At 46.5% G+C, this 13,552-nt stretch overlaps 1 non-coding gene across 1 annotated transcript; it reads left to right on the top strand.

Annotated features, from left to right (window-relative positions):
* Positions 1-5,428: 5,428 nt before the first annotated feature.
* On the top strand, positions 5,429-5,531 carry LOC136133354 (U6 spliceosomal RNA). Its single transcript, XR_010656503.1, has one exon. It is a non-coding gene; the product is annotated as a U6 spliceosomal RNA (small nuclear RNA).
* The last annotated feature ends 8,021 nt before the right edge of the window (positions 5,532-13,552 follow it).

Raw genomic sequence — 13,552 nt, 5'->3', positions numbered from 1 at the left:
AGAAGAGGAAATTGAGGTCTGGAGAGCTGTGGCAAAGACTGCTGAGTGTCCCCCAACATCTATTCTAAAGTTTCCCTTATCTAAAGTAAAAGTAATCCAATTTTTAGCAGGTCATTTCACAGCCTCCTTTGTGGGTAGGTGTGGACATGTGACTGAATTATGGCTAAAGGGTGTGAGGGTTACTGGAGAATTCTCCCTAAGAGATGTAGATGTGCTCGCTTTGCTGTTGCTTCTTTGTCCTTCTTTTACCTGCTGTCTGGAAAACAAATGCCACCATCTTGGACCATGATGTAGGGCCCCGACTGAAGGTGCATTTGACTGGGAGGACCCTCGGTCCCTTACACTGTTGACCATCATAATCAGGCCTGGTCTGGACTTTTTCAGCAGAGGGAAATGAACTTCTTTCTTCTTTAAACTATTTTCATTTATTGAGCCAACTTCAATATCAAGCACAGTGGCAGAGCTAGGATTTGAACCTATATCTGTGAGGCTCTTAACCAATCTAATTGTAATTGTTGGAGTGCATCGTGTAACACTGCAGGACACGTGCCACCTTGGTGTGAGGGAATTAGGAGCCAAATCCTGTGTCACCCCCATAGGTCTTCTCTGCGTGGCCCGTCTGCTGTGGAATCTGAGTGAGAAGAGAGGCCTCTGGTGAGGATTTGAGGCCATGGACAGTGAGGGCTGAGGGAATTCACGCATTTATTCTACAGATATTTACTGAGAGCACACCATGTGTCAGGCCTGTGTTAAATGCTGGAGTCTTCCAGGTCAGAGGTATGGGAGATTGCAACGTGGCCCTAAGTCCCTCCCATCCCTGTACACTCGCCCCTGTCATTGTGGCATTGCTGTCTCTTCTATCAAGAGATGGAATCCATTTCTCAAGCCCTCAAAGCTGGACTTGGCCGTGTGAGTGGCTTTGGCCTGTTGGATGCTAGCAAACATGATGCAAACAAAGGCTTGAAAAGCACTTGTGCATTGGAATTTGTTACCTCTAGCTGCTGGAAACCCTGCAATCACCACTGCGGGGAGGAGCTGGGCTAGCCTGCTGGATGAATAGGGATGCGTGGTCATTGAGCTAACTGCTGGACGTGTGAATCTAGAGGATGCTAGATGTTCCAGTCCCAGCTGAGCCAGCCGAGGCCAGAACTACTCAGCCAACTTGTAGAATCATGAGAAATATTAAGTGTTTGTTGATTAAAGCAGCTACGTTTTGGGGTGTTTTGTTATTCAGCAAAAGCCAACTAGTTCCAGGGGTATTAGTGGGTATGCACTGACTACAAGTTTTGATAGGATTCATTATTTAACAGATCAAGAAGTCCAGGGTGGGTTGGGCAGTGCCGATTCAGCAGCTCAGTGGTGCTATCAAGGACCCAGATTTTTTCTCTGTCTGTCTGGTCAATCATTGTCAGCGTGTTGCCCTCTTCCCCAACCTTGTCCCCTCAAGTTGCCAAGATGGCTTCCATGTGCCTCAGGCAAGACAGCATCCCAAGCATGAAGTTGCAACTCAGTGGGCAAGAGCCTTCTTTTTGAGTAGCTCTTTATCAAGTAGAAAAATATTTTCTAGAAGTTTCCACCTAGAAAATATTTGGCCAGGACTGGCCACATGTCCACACCTAGCCCAATTGTTGGCAAAGAGAAATAGGATTGACATATGTGGCTTTGACTAATCATGATTTGTCTCCTGAGGTTGGACACATTGCTGCCCAAACAAACTTGGGGTTCCTCTAGCAAGCAAGTTGGGGGAGTGGCTGTTGGGGACATTTCCTGCAACACTGGGGGCACGATATGAGCAGAGTTGCTGTGACTAAAATGTGCAAAGTGTGTTCAAGAAAGCAGCGAGCAAACCTGTGCAGTCAGAGGGCAGGAGGTGTCCGAGAAGCATTCCCTAGAGTCACTGTCATGGGTGTTCTGTGAAGATTAGAAAAAGGTCCTTTGCTCAAGTCAGTTTGAGAAAGGTAGAGTTACATAATGTCCCACAGCTTGTGCTGCTGTCGCTGTTGCAGACCCCCTGGGAGCCTTGAAAATGCTAATACTAATATGCCCCACAAATTTCCAGGGACAGGAGCAGGGAGGTGGACTGTATGTTTTTTCCTAAACTGTGTTGACCACAGAAGGTTATTTTCCTCAGAGCATCTCCCAGTATTTCCGCTCGTGGAACAAGCTTTCGGAACTGCTAAGGGACAGTTGGTGCAGTGGCTCTTGACCAGGGTGATGGAGTCCCCCAGGGAACAGTGGGCAACATCTGGAGACATTTTTGGTTGTCACAGTCTGGGGGCCTGGGTACTACTGACATCAGGTGGATTGAAGGCAGGGATGCTTCTAAACATCCTGCAATGTACAGGGCAGCCCCACAACAAAGAACTGTCCAGCTGAAAGTGTCAATAGTCCGCACAAAAACCTGTACATGAATGTTCATGGCAGCATTATTCATAATGGCCAAAAAGTAGAAACAACCCCAATGTCCATCAACTGATGAAAGGACAAACAAAATATGGTCTATCCCTACAAAGGAATATTATTCAGCTGTAAAGATGAATGAAGAACTGATACACACCACAAGATGAATGATCCTTGAATACATTATGCTAAGTGAAAGAAGCCAGATACAAAAACCACATACTATATGATTCCACTTATATAACATCTCCAGAATAGGCAAATCCATAGAGACAGAAAGCAGATCAGTGGTTGCCAGGGCTGGGTAGTGACTGCTAATGGGTATGGCGTTTCTTTTGGGGTGATGTAAATATTCTAAAATTGATTGTGATGATTGTTGCACAACTCTGTGAATACACTAAAAAGCATTGAATTGTACACTTTTAAAAAATATTTTATTTATTTATTTGGCTGCACCGGGCCTTAATCGCGGCACACGGGATCTTGGCTGCTGCAGGTGGCATGCAGGATCTTTAGTTGCGGTATACAGGTTCTTGGTTGAGGCATGTGGGTTCTAGTTCCCTGACCAGGCATTGAACCTGGGCCCCCTGCATTGGGAGCGTGGAGTCTTAACCACTGGACCACCAGGGAAGTCCCCGAATTGTACACCTTAAAAGGGGGAATTGTAAGATACAGGAATTATATGCCAATAAATCTGTTTTTTTTTTAAAGTCAGTAGTGCTGAGGGTGAGAGACAGTGAACTAGTAGGTAACTAGGTTGACAGAAGAAAGTGGGGGGATCAGTTTAGAGGACCATGAAGGGTAGGCTAAGGAGTTTGAATTTTATTGACACTGATGGGTGACAAGATTAGTGAACTCAGCCCTGTATATACATCCATATTTCAAGATTCTTTGAGCATGTGCTGTGTGCTGGGCATTTTCATGTACATCATCCCCTGTAATCCTCATGATGAATTTGTAGCTAGGTCTGCATTCCATTGTTCAGATGAGTAAGCTGGGGCTCAGAGAAGTTCACTGACTTGATTGAGGCTGCACAGCTGGTAAATTGTAGAGCTGGGGTCTGAATGCATTTGGATTTGCCCTTGACCCCTCAGGATTTCCACTGCTGTATGCTGACTCTCAGTGAACCATCTGCCTTGGCTCGTTCCTGCCTCAGTCCTGGTTGCAGCCTGTGGTCCTGGCAGAGCCCCAGGAGGCCCTCCCCAGAGTGCTGACGCTCATCCCTCTGCCCAGGCTGCAGCTGACATCTGGATAGGGGTTGGTTGCTTAGCAACATGGGCACAGATTCTGCCCTGAGCCAAGGGAACCATTTCCTCAGTCTTGGCTGCAGGAATTTCAAGGAGAACAGCTCCAGGAGGGCCTGAGGGAGCAGGGCATGGGGAAAGCAGGAACAGCTATGTCCCCGGGAGGGCATGGAGATGGGGACCCTCCTTAAGGAGAAGACTCAGCTTCAGGGACAGTGAAAGAGAACCAGGAGACCTGCGTCAATCATAAAGATGTTATTATTATGACCACAGCAACATTTCTTGAGCACTATCTGTGTGCCAGGCACTGTGCTAAGTGCTTTATAGTCTATAATCCTTTCCAAACCCCAGGCAATAGGTTACTATTATTATGTCCCTTTTGCAAACGAGGATCCAGGGCTCATGGAGGTTGACTTGTCACACAGTCAGAAAATGCAGAAGCTGGGATATGAACCCAGGTCTTTCTTTTCTTTTTCTTTCTTTTTTAAAAAATAAGCTTATTTATTTATTTTGGGCTGTGTTGGGTCTTCACTGTTGTGCAGGCTTTCTCTAGCTGTGAAAAGCAGGGGCTACTCTTCCATGTGGTGCACGGGCTTCCCATTGCGGTGGCTTCTCTTGTTGCGGAGCACAGGCTCTAGGCTTGCGGGCTTCAGTAGTTGTGGCACATGGGCTCAGTAGTTGTGGCTCATGGGCTCTAGAGTGCAGGCTCAGTAGTCGTGGCACATGGACTTAGTTGCTCCGTGACATGTGGGATCTTCCCGGACCAGGGATAGAACCTGTGTCCCCTGCATTGGTAGGCGGATTCTTAACGACTGTGCCACCAGGGAAGTCCCAAACCCAGGTCTTTCTGACGCCCCAGCTCAGTCCCCATTACAGCCCTGGCTGGGCACTTGATAGAGAAAATATACTATGGGGCTCCCAAGGCCCTGGGCAGCCTGCCTCACCCTCCCTGTCACTCTGCTTGCTCCAGACATACTGTCCTGGCTTTATTTCTTCACACACTCCTACCTCCTTTCAGCTACAGGGCCTTTGCACATGCTGTTCCCTCTGCCTAGGTTGCTCTTCCATCTACTCTCTTCACTTGGTTTACTCCAACTCATCCTTCTGGTCTCCAGTGGAACATCACTTTATTCATTCATCCATTAATCCAAACCTAGTTAATGGGTGCCTCCCAAAGCCAGGTAAACATTAGCAAATAAAATGTACGACCCCAGGCTTCTTGGAGTTTATAAGCTAGTGGAAGAGATAATAGATGAATAGACAAGCCACAATTGCATGGGAAACATTCCCTGACTCCTCTGCCCTTTGGCAAGAATAATTATCAATTAATTGTATAATTATTTATTTAATGCTGGTCTCCCCTTCTAGGATGTAGGTTCTATGAGGCCAAGGACTGTGAGGCTGTACTGTGAGGGTCAGTACTATTATTATCCCCACTTTATAGATGAGGAAACTGAGGCACAGAGAGCTTGAGCAACTTGTCTAAGGCAAGAACTGGTAACTGGTGGAGCCAGGATTTGAACTCATGGCTCCAGGGTCCATGTTTTCAATCAACAGGTTATGAGCAGTTTAGGAGGAAGAAAGAAAGAAAGAAAGGGAGAGAGAGAGAGGGAGGGAGGAAGGAAGGAAGGAAGGAAGAAAGGGAAAAAGAAAGAAAAGAAGGAAGAGAGAAAGGAATGAAGGAAGGGAGGAAAGAGAGGGAGAAAGGAAGGAAGGAAGGAAGGAAGAAAGAAAGAAAAAGAAAGAAAGAAAGAAGGGAAGAAGGGAAGAAAGAGAAAGCCAGCTTGCTTCAGCAGCACATATACTAAATTTAGAATGATACGGAGAAGATTAGCATGGCCCCTGTGCAAGGATGACATGCAAATTTGTGAAGCGGTCCATATTAAAAAAACTTTTTTAAATGAACTAATTTTTAAAAAAATTTGTTTATTTTTGGCTGCATTGGGTCTTCATTGCTGCGCACAGGCTTTCTCTAGTTGCGGTGAGCAGAGGCTACTCTTCGTTGCGGTATGCAGGCTTCTCATTGTGGTGGCTTCTCTTGTTGCAGAGCATGGGCTCTAGCTGCACAGGCTTCACTAGTTGTGGCATGCAGGCTCAGTAGTTGTGGCTCGCGGGCTCTAGAGCACAGGCTCAGTAGTTGTGGTGTATGGGCTTAGTTGCTCTGCGGCATGTGGGATCTTTCCGGACCAGGACCCAAACTTGTGTCTCCTGCATTGGCAAGCATATTCTTAACCACTGTGCCACTAGGGAAGCCCGTTCCATATTTTTAAAAGACAGCCTCTTCAATAAGTAGTGCTGGGAAAACTGGACAGGTACATGTAAAAGAATGAAATTAGAACACTTCTGAACACCATACACACAAACAAACTCAAGGTGGATTAAAGACCTAAATGTAAGACCAGACACTATAAAACTCTTAGAGGAAAACATAGGCAGAACACTCTTTGACATAAATCGCAGTAAGATCTTTTTTCATCCACCTCCTAAAGTAATGAGAATAAAAACAAAAATAAACAAATGGGACCTAATTAAACTTAAAAGCTTTTGCACAGCAAAGGAAACTATAAACAAGACAAAAAGACAACCCTCAGAATAGGAGAAAATATTTGCAAATGAAGCAACTGACAAAGGATTAATCTCCAAAATATACAAACAGCTCATGCAGCTCCATATCAAAAAAACAAACAGCCCAATCAAAAAATGGGCAGAAGACCTAAATAGACATTTCTCCAAAGAAGACATACAGACTGCCAACAAACACATGAAAAGATGCTCAACAACATCACTAACTGTTAGAGAAATGCAAATCAAATCTACAATGAGGTGTCACCTCACACAGGTCAGAATGGCCATCATCAAAAAATCTACAAACAGCAAATGCTGGAGAGGGTGTGGAGAAAAGGGAACCCTCATGCATTGTTAGGGGGAAAGTAAATTGATACAGCCACTATGGAGAACAGTATGGAGGTTCCTTAAAAAACTAAAAATAGAACTACCATATGACCCAGCAATCCCACTACTAGGCATATATCCATAATTCAAAAAGACACATGCACCGCAATTTTCATTGCACCACTATTTACAGTAGCCAGGACATGGAAGCAAGCTAAATGTCCATCAACAGAGGAATGGATAAAGAAGATGTGGTATATATATACAATGGAATATTACTCAGCCATAAAAAGGAACAAAATTGGGTCATTTATAGAGACGTGGATGGACCTAGAAACTGTCATACAGAGTGAAGTCAGAAAGAGAAAAACAAGTATCGTATATCGTAATATCATATATTGTATGTTAACGCATATATGTGAAATATAGAAAAATGGTATAGATGATCTTATTTGCAAAGCAGAAATAGAGACACAGACACAGAGAACAGATGTACAGATACCAAGGGGGGAAGGGGGCATGGGAGGAATTGGGAGATTGTGATTGACATATATACACTATTGATACTATGTACAAAATAGATAACTAATGAGAAACTACTGTATAGCACAGGGAGCTCTACTCAGTGCTCTGTGGTGACCTAAATGGGAAGAAAATCCAAAAAAGAGGGGATATATGTATACGTATAGCTGATTCATTTCGCAGTAGAAACTAATACAACATTGTAAAGCAACTATATGCCAATAAAAATTGAAAGAAAGAAAGAAAGAAAGGGAGAAAGAAAGAGGCAGGGAGGAAGGGAGGAAGGAAAGAAAGAAAGAAAGGTGAAAGGGAAGGAGGGAGGGAGGGAAGAAGGGAGAAAGGGAGGAAAGGAGGAAGAAAGAAAGAGAAAAAGAGGGGCTTCCCTAGTGGCGCAGTGGTTGAGAGTCCGCCTGCCGATGCAGAGGACACGGGTTCGTGCCCCGGTCCGGGAAGATCCCACATGCCGCGGGGCGGCTGGGCCCGTGAGCCATGGCCGCTGAGCCTGCGCGTCCGGAGCCTGTGCTCCGCAGCGGGAGAGGCCACAACAGTGAGAGGCCCACGTACCGTAAAAAAAAAAAAAAAGAAAAAGGTTCCATCAAGGGTCGTGCCTTCCGTGGCCAGCCGGTCCTGCAGGAAGTTGTGGTCTGTTTCAGAGCCAGGCCCAGCCTCCTGGGTCCCCACCTTCCCTGCAGCTATGTAGCAGCCCAGGGTTGCTCAATAGGCTGGGAAGATCATTGCTGCCCACGAACTTGCTTTGGGCCATGGGGAGGGAGCAGTAGAAGACAGCTTTGAATGTCAGAGGGACCTTTGGGATCAGCATTCCAACCTTTGCTTCTCTGCTGGGCAAACTGGGGTCTCAAGAGTACAATCTCACAGCTCCTGAATCCATCCCAGGGTTCTAGAAAGATTACTTTGCCCCAGTATTCCAGAGCGTACATTCTCACAAGTCTGTGAGCCAGTAACCTAGGCTTTCTGGGGCCTTTTGTGTTCTCCTATCAAGGAAAGATTCTGGCCAGAGAGCCCTTGAGAACAGTTTTATGCAAGGCTGTGGCCACGGAACAGAGCCAATCCCTTTTTATACAAAAGAAGTCTGGTGTTATCGAGCTCATACCAGGTGCCAAGCAGTGTGCTAAGAATTCCACGTGCATCCACACCTCCAATGGTATATAGTGAAGATCTTGTCTCTATTTGACGTAATTTGTTCCCCTTCTTACCAGCTGTGTGACCTTGGGCAAGTCCCTTCATTTTTCTGAGCTTCCATTTCTGTTTGATGTTAGAAAGATGAAGGTACTTGTCCAAAGTCACATGCTTATGAGAAGGAAAGACAATTTTTCCATCCACAAAACTTTCCTGAGTTCTTAATATATGAAAACTTATAACTGTTTTGGGGCAGGAAGTGGGCAGAGCTGATTACGACTCTACTGCTGCTCTCAAGGAGATTACAATCTCGAGAAGGAAGAGCAAATGTGTTTTGTTTTGTTTTTTTCCTGACAGAACACTAGAATCAGCGGGTAATGGCTACCTGCCTGGACTCCTGCATCCTGGATCTGCGGGGAAAGAGTTCCAGGATTGATTAGTGATGTCTGCCGCAGGATCCAACTTGGTGATCTAAGTACCAGTGGCCAGATGGGGACTGTTAAGAACAAAGTGAGGGTCTGCATGGAGTTCTGCAGGGGTGGGGGGAGGAGAGAGGGGAGACCACCATTTGCACTTGAGAGAAAACTCATTGGAGATGGTAGCCGTGCTCTGAGGGGAAATGGGTGGACTGTGGCTGTGAACACGTGTGTGGCATAGTAGCTATCCAAACTGGAGGCCAGCAGGCTAGAGAGGGCACAGGCTCTGGATGAAAAGAAACCTGAATTCAAATCCTGACTCAGTCACTTTTTAATGTGTGACTTGGGACATATCATTTAACCTCTCTGAACCTCAGTTTCCTCTTCTGTTATTGGGTTGATTGCTGAGTGCTTACTCTTGCTACAATGTACACTGACAACAATAATCCAGGGAGGTAGTATTGTCAGCGCTGCTCCTTGCTGGGCTCCTGGGTTGGCATTCACTCCATAGCCTGTGAAAACTTGTGCCCTCTGGTGCCACAACGTGAATGACTACCTCCTGGAGTTGTGTGACATGGCCGCCTGGATGAAAGAACAGAGGCCAGAGAGGTTAAGTCACTTGCCCAAGTCACACAGCTAACACATGGCAGAGGTGGGATTTGAGCTCAGGTCTGTCTGCTCCACAGCCCAAGCCTGTAACCAGCATGACCTCCTGCCCACGAGCGATTTGCCAAATCTGGAAAACAGTTCAGCCTCTATGACAGTTTGAACTTTGGCAGATTGATGAAGGTGTGTAACTTCCCCACTTGGATTTTCCTGCAGGGATAGGTAGCCAATGAACTCATTTTCATGCCTGTGAAAATCCCGAGCATAGTGCCTGGTGTACAGTGAGAGTAACTCAGAGTGGTGAGGTTGAGGGCTGCTAGGAGACTGAACCCCACTCTGAAACTAAGTGTGAGAAGGGCAACCCTAAAAGAAAGAGGATGATAGTAGAATTTTCAATGAGAGGGAAGCAGATGAGTTCTTGGGCCTGGGGAAACAGACTTGGGGGTGAGAGCGGTGCTCAGCTGTCAGAAGGGCTACTGGTGTATCCAACTGCAGGGGTGCCAATCAGTTAGGGTCCCACAGGGGACATGGGGGTAACTGATGATCAGTAATGAAGGGCTTGTAACAGCTGTGAGCAGGAGAAAGGGAGCCAGCAATGGGTGGTGACACTTCTGGGACTGGCAGGAGCGGGGAGCCCGGGCCCGAAGGCATGAAGGGAAAGGTTGCTCTGGAATCTGGTGAGAGCTGTAGCTTTACGAAGGAGCCGCGCTGTAGGGAGACGAACGCAAACTTCATCCAGGCCACCTGCATCCAGACACCATGAGGGCGGCCCCCCAAACCTCACAGACTGAGAGGGGTCAAGGGATAAACCTCCAAAGGGATACTGGGATGCCCTTACCACAAGAAAGTAGGAAAACTTGACAGACGTTCATCACACAACCCTGACCAGGATGATTTGTGAACATTCTGGCAGCTCTCAAATTCTTTAATTTGAGGACCAATGACTCGATCAGCTTTTACTTTCTGGGACATTAAGTTATGTGGAATCTGGTGGAGCTTTCAAATGATGCAGATTCAGGGCGGATAGCTGGGGGGATGGGGAAAAGGGGTTAAGAGAGGCATGTTTATCTACAGCCCGACATCAGGTGGCCCACGTGTTCAAGCCAGAGAGTTTCCCAGAAGGTGAAAAACACACCACCCCCAAAGTCCCTGCTGTTATTAATCAGCAAATGTCTCAGCAGCAGGTGTGCATGAGTGAATTTGGGGGTCACGGCAGGTAATCCGGTCTGGCCAGGCCATAACAGGTGACCTGACTGTCTGCCTGATCCTGAGCCACTGGATAAGGGGATTAATCTAAATCTCTTGGAGGAGAGGACGTTTTTCGAGAAAGCCTGGGGCCCAGAAAGTGAAAGCTGACTTAGTGACCTCAAACTCCGTTCCTTGGGATCATTTAGAAAAGGTGCCATTGAGGTTGAGACCCCCAGGGATGCAGGGGCAGAAAACACGGAGCTTAAAGGATCTGGGAGGAATGGAGATAGAAAATCAGGGAGATAGAAAATCCGGGGAGTTCATGCCCTTCTCAAGGGGGCAGTTAAGACCCAGTGCTAGTTGGCAGTCACTGAATAGAGCCAGATGGGCTGGATTTGGATCCTGGCTCTGCCTCTTACTCATTGTATGACATTGGGCAAGCCACTTCCTCTCTCTGTGACACAGTTTCCTCGTCTGTAAAATTGGACAATGATAAAACCCACTTCATAGAGATGTTCTGTATGAATGAATGTTTGCAAACACCTAGAACAGTCCCTGGTATGTAGTAAAAAGCACTATATATAATGTTTGCTAAATAATTAGATAAATAAGAATATAGGTTATTTGTTGTCAGATCTTCCAATCTTTAAAGGGAACTAAATCTGGAAATCTAAGTTTTAGTAATCATATTAATGGCAAACACTCAAGCAGTTTCAAAACACCTTAAATATTGACTGAATGTTGTAAGGTAGATACTGTTATTATCCCCATTTTACAGATAGGGAAACTGAGGGGGTCACATGTTTTGTCCTAAAGTTACATACTAGCAAGTGGTAGAAATGGAATATAGGGTGACAAACCATCCTGGTTAAAACCAGGACATTAGAAGCCCCACCTCCCAGAAAACTCTTCAGTTTGGGAGAACCAGGACTGTTGATCACCCTAGCTTCAAACCTGGTCAGCCTGGCTCCAGCATTCTGCTCTTAGCAGCATACTCTATTTTCTTTTGCATGAATGCTCCTGATTTTTAAATATTGGCCACTGTGGGCCAAACAATTTGCAATTCCTGAAAGAATCTGATATTCCCTTGCATCAAATTTCCCACTTGTTACAGAGAAGTGCCTGTGTTTCCTCATCTGTAGAATGGGAAAAGAATAACACAGACCTCATAGGGTTGTGGTGAGGATTAAATGAGTTCATGTACTTAAGGTACTTAGAGTAATGCCTGGTATGAAGCAAGTGCTATATAAATCTTTGCATGTATTATTGTTGTTCTTAAACAGATATTATCAAGACCCTCTCAGACTTCCTGTATCTGAATCTTGGCTCAAGGTCTGGGCATCTGTTGTCGTTGTTGTTGTTTTTAATACCAAGTTACCCAGGCAACCAGGTTTGGGAGTCAGCAATCCTGGAGTCAAGTCTGAGTAGTAGAATTAATGCTCTGTGTGACCTTGAACAAGTTTCTTCACCTCTCTTTCTTCCCTTTGCAAAGGACCAGGAGTCCTGCCTCTCTCAGAGGGTTAATGTTTAGAGGCTTCTAGAACCTCTTGGAAAGGGAAAACATTTGATATAAGGCAGGTGAGGAGGTAAAGAAGTAAGAAGGGAAGCCCCACATTGTACTTGGAGGGGACTTAGGATTCAGGCCTGGGGGCTAGGCTACAGGATAGGATGGACTAGGCTATGCTGAATGACAAAGAGCCCCAATAACTCAGTGGCTTAAAACAAGTGTTTGTTTCTCACTCTCACTCCACATGCTAGTTATTAAGCTGCTGTCTCTCAGCTCCAAAGCTGCCCTCCCATACGCTGCTCTGTGATGCTGGGGCTGGGACCCCACTAGCCACATTCCTGGTTTGTCAGCTGCTCCTGGTAGGCTCTCCAGGCTCCGGACAGCCTGGAGGAAAGAGGAGGGACTTGCTCCTTCCTTCTGTTGTCTGTTCAGGTCAAGGTCACCCAAGCAACACTTCTGCATCCTGGCAGTGGCTACTGGTTCCAGTCTCTGGGTTTTTTACACACACCCCTGGAACCAGCCTCCTTGTGTCCCCACAGTGCCGAGCACCCCCCACTTGGAGGTCTGAGTCCCAGCTCTGAGGGGGCCTCTCCTCCAAGGCTCTGGGTTCTGACACTCCAACCTCCACCCTTTGTCCACTGGCGCCAGGGACAGTGGCTGCTTCCTGTATCAGCATCTCTGTGTTGCCTAGTTGCTCTCCTGTGCTTTTTCAGCCCTCCAGCATTCATTCTAATTCTCTGTTAAAATGACTGCTATGGTTTCCTTTTTTCTGTCAGCCACCCTGACCCACACACTCCATGCATACTATGAAACAGAGTTTACTCTGAGACCCAAGCTAAGGGAGCAGCCCACCTGGAAATTGCCAGGCATAGTGGCATAGGGGAGAGAGCCTGATGGACCACACACTAGCTCTTAAAGCTTCTGCCCAGAAGTAATGCATCACTTCTGTCCACATTTCATTGGCCAGAGTAGGTCACGTGACCACATCTGAGTTCAACACGGGATAGGCGGTTTATATTTATGATCAGTAGTACAGCCTACTAGTGTGTTCTTGGGAAGACTGAGAAACTATACTCTTTTCTCCTTCCTGACAGTCAACTCTAATCAGATCGCTAATTAGATTTTCCTGAATAATAATAACCAGCAAGTTATTGTGCATTTACTATGTGCTAGCCTAAGCGCTGATTTTCAGAGAGTCCATGGGTAGGTAGTTGTTACCCCTATTTCTCAGAAGAGAAGAGGCTCAGAGAGGGGACGTGACTTGCCTCAGCGTATAGAGCTGTAAGAGGCAAAGCCGAGATTTACACTGGAGTCTGTCAGACTGAAGCCCAAATTCTTCACTTCTGAACTCTGTGGGGTGTCCCTTCTTGCTCCTATTCCAGAAACCCCGGGGAGGGCAGACAAGGAAAAGCAGGTATTTAAACTGGCTCAGCCCCTTTAACTGGCAAATCCTGCTTCCCACTGAAAGTTGCAGGTTCTCTATAGGGCAGCCCACTTCTGGAGCTCAGCAATCCAGAAAACTCCCCATGATTCTGCCCCCGGGAGCCTGCTTCTCTGGCCAGTCCTACTGCTGGCCTTGGCGCTTGGTTTTCACCCTCCTGCTTCCTCGTCCAGCACCTTGCTCAGCCCCAGCCTGGCTC

The sequence above is a fragment of the Phocoena phocoena genome, chromosome 13 (assembly GCF_963924675.1).
Source record: "Phocoena phocoena chromosome 13, mPhoPho1.1, whole genome shotgun sequence".
Taxonomy (NCBI): Eukaryota; Metazoa; Chordata; class Mammalia; order Artiodactyla; family Phocoenidae; genus Phocoena; species Phocoena phocoena.
Note: the sequence above shows the minus strand (reverse complement) of the source record. Positions and strands in the feature narration are given on the sequence as shown.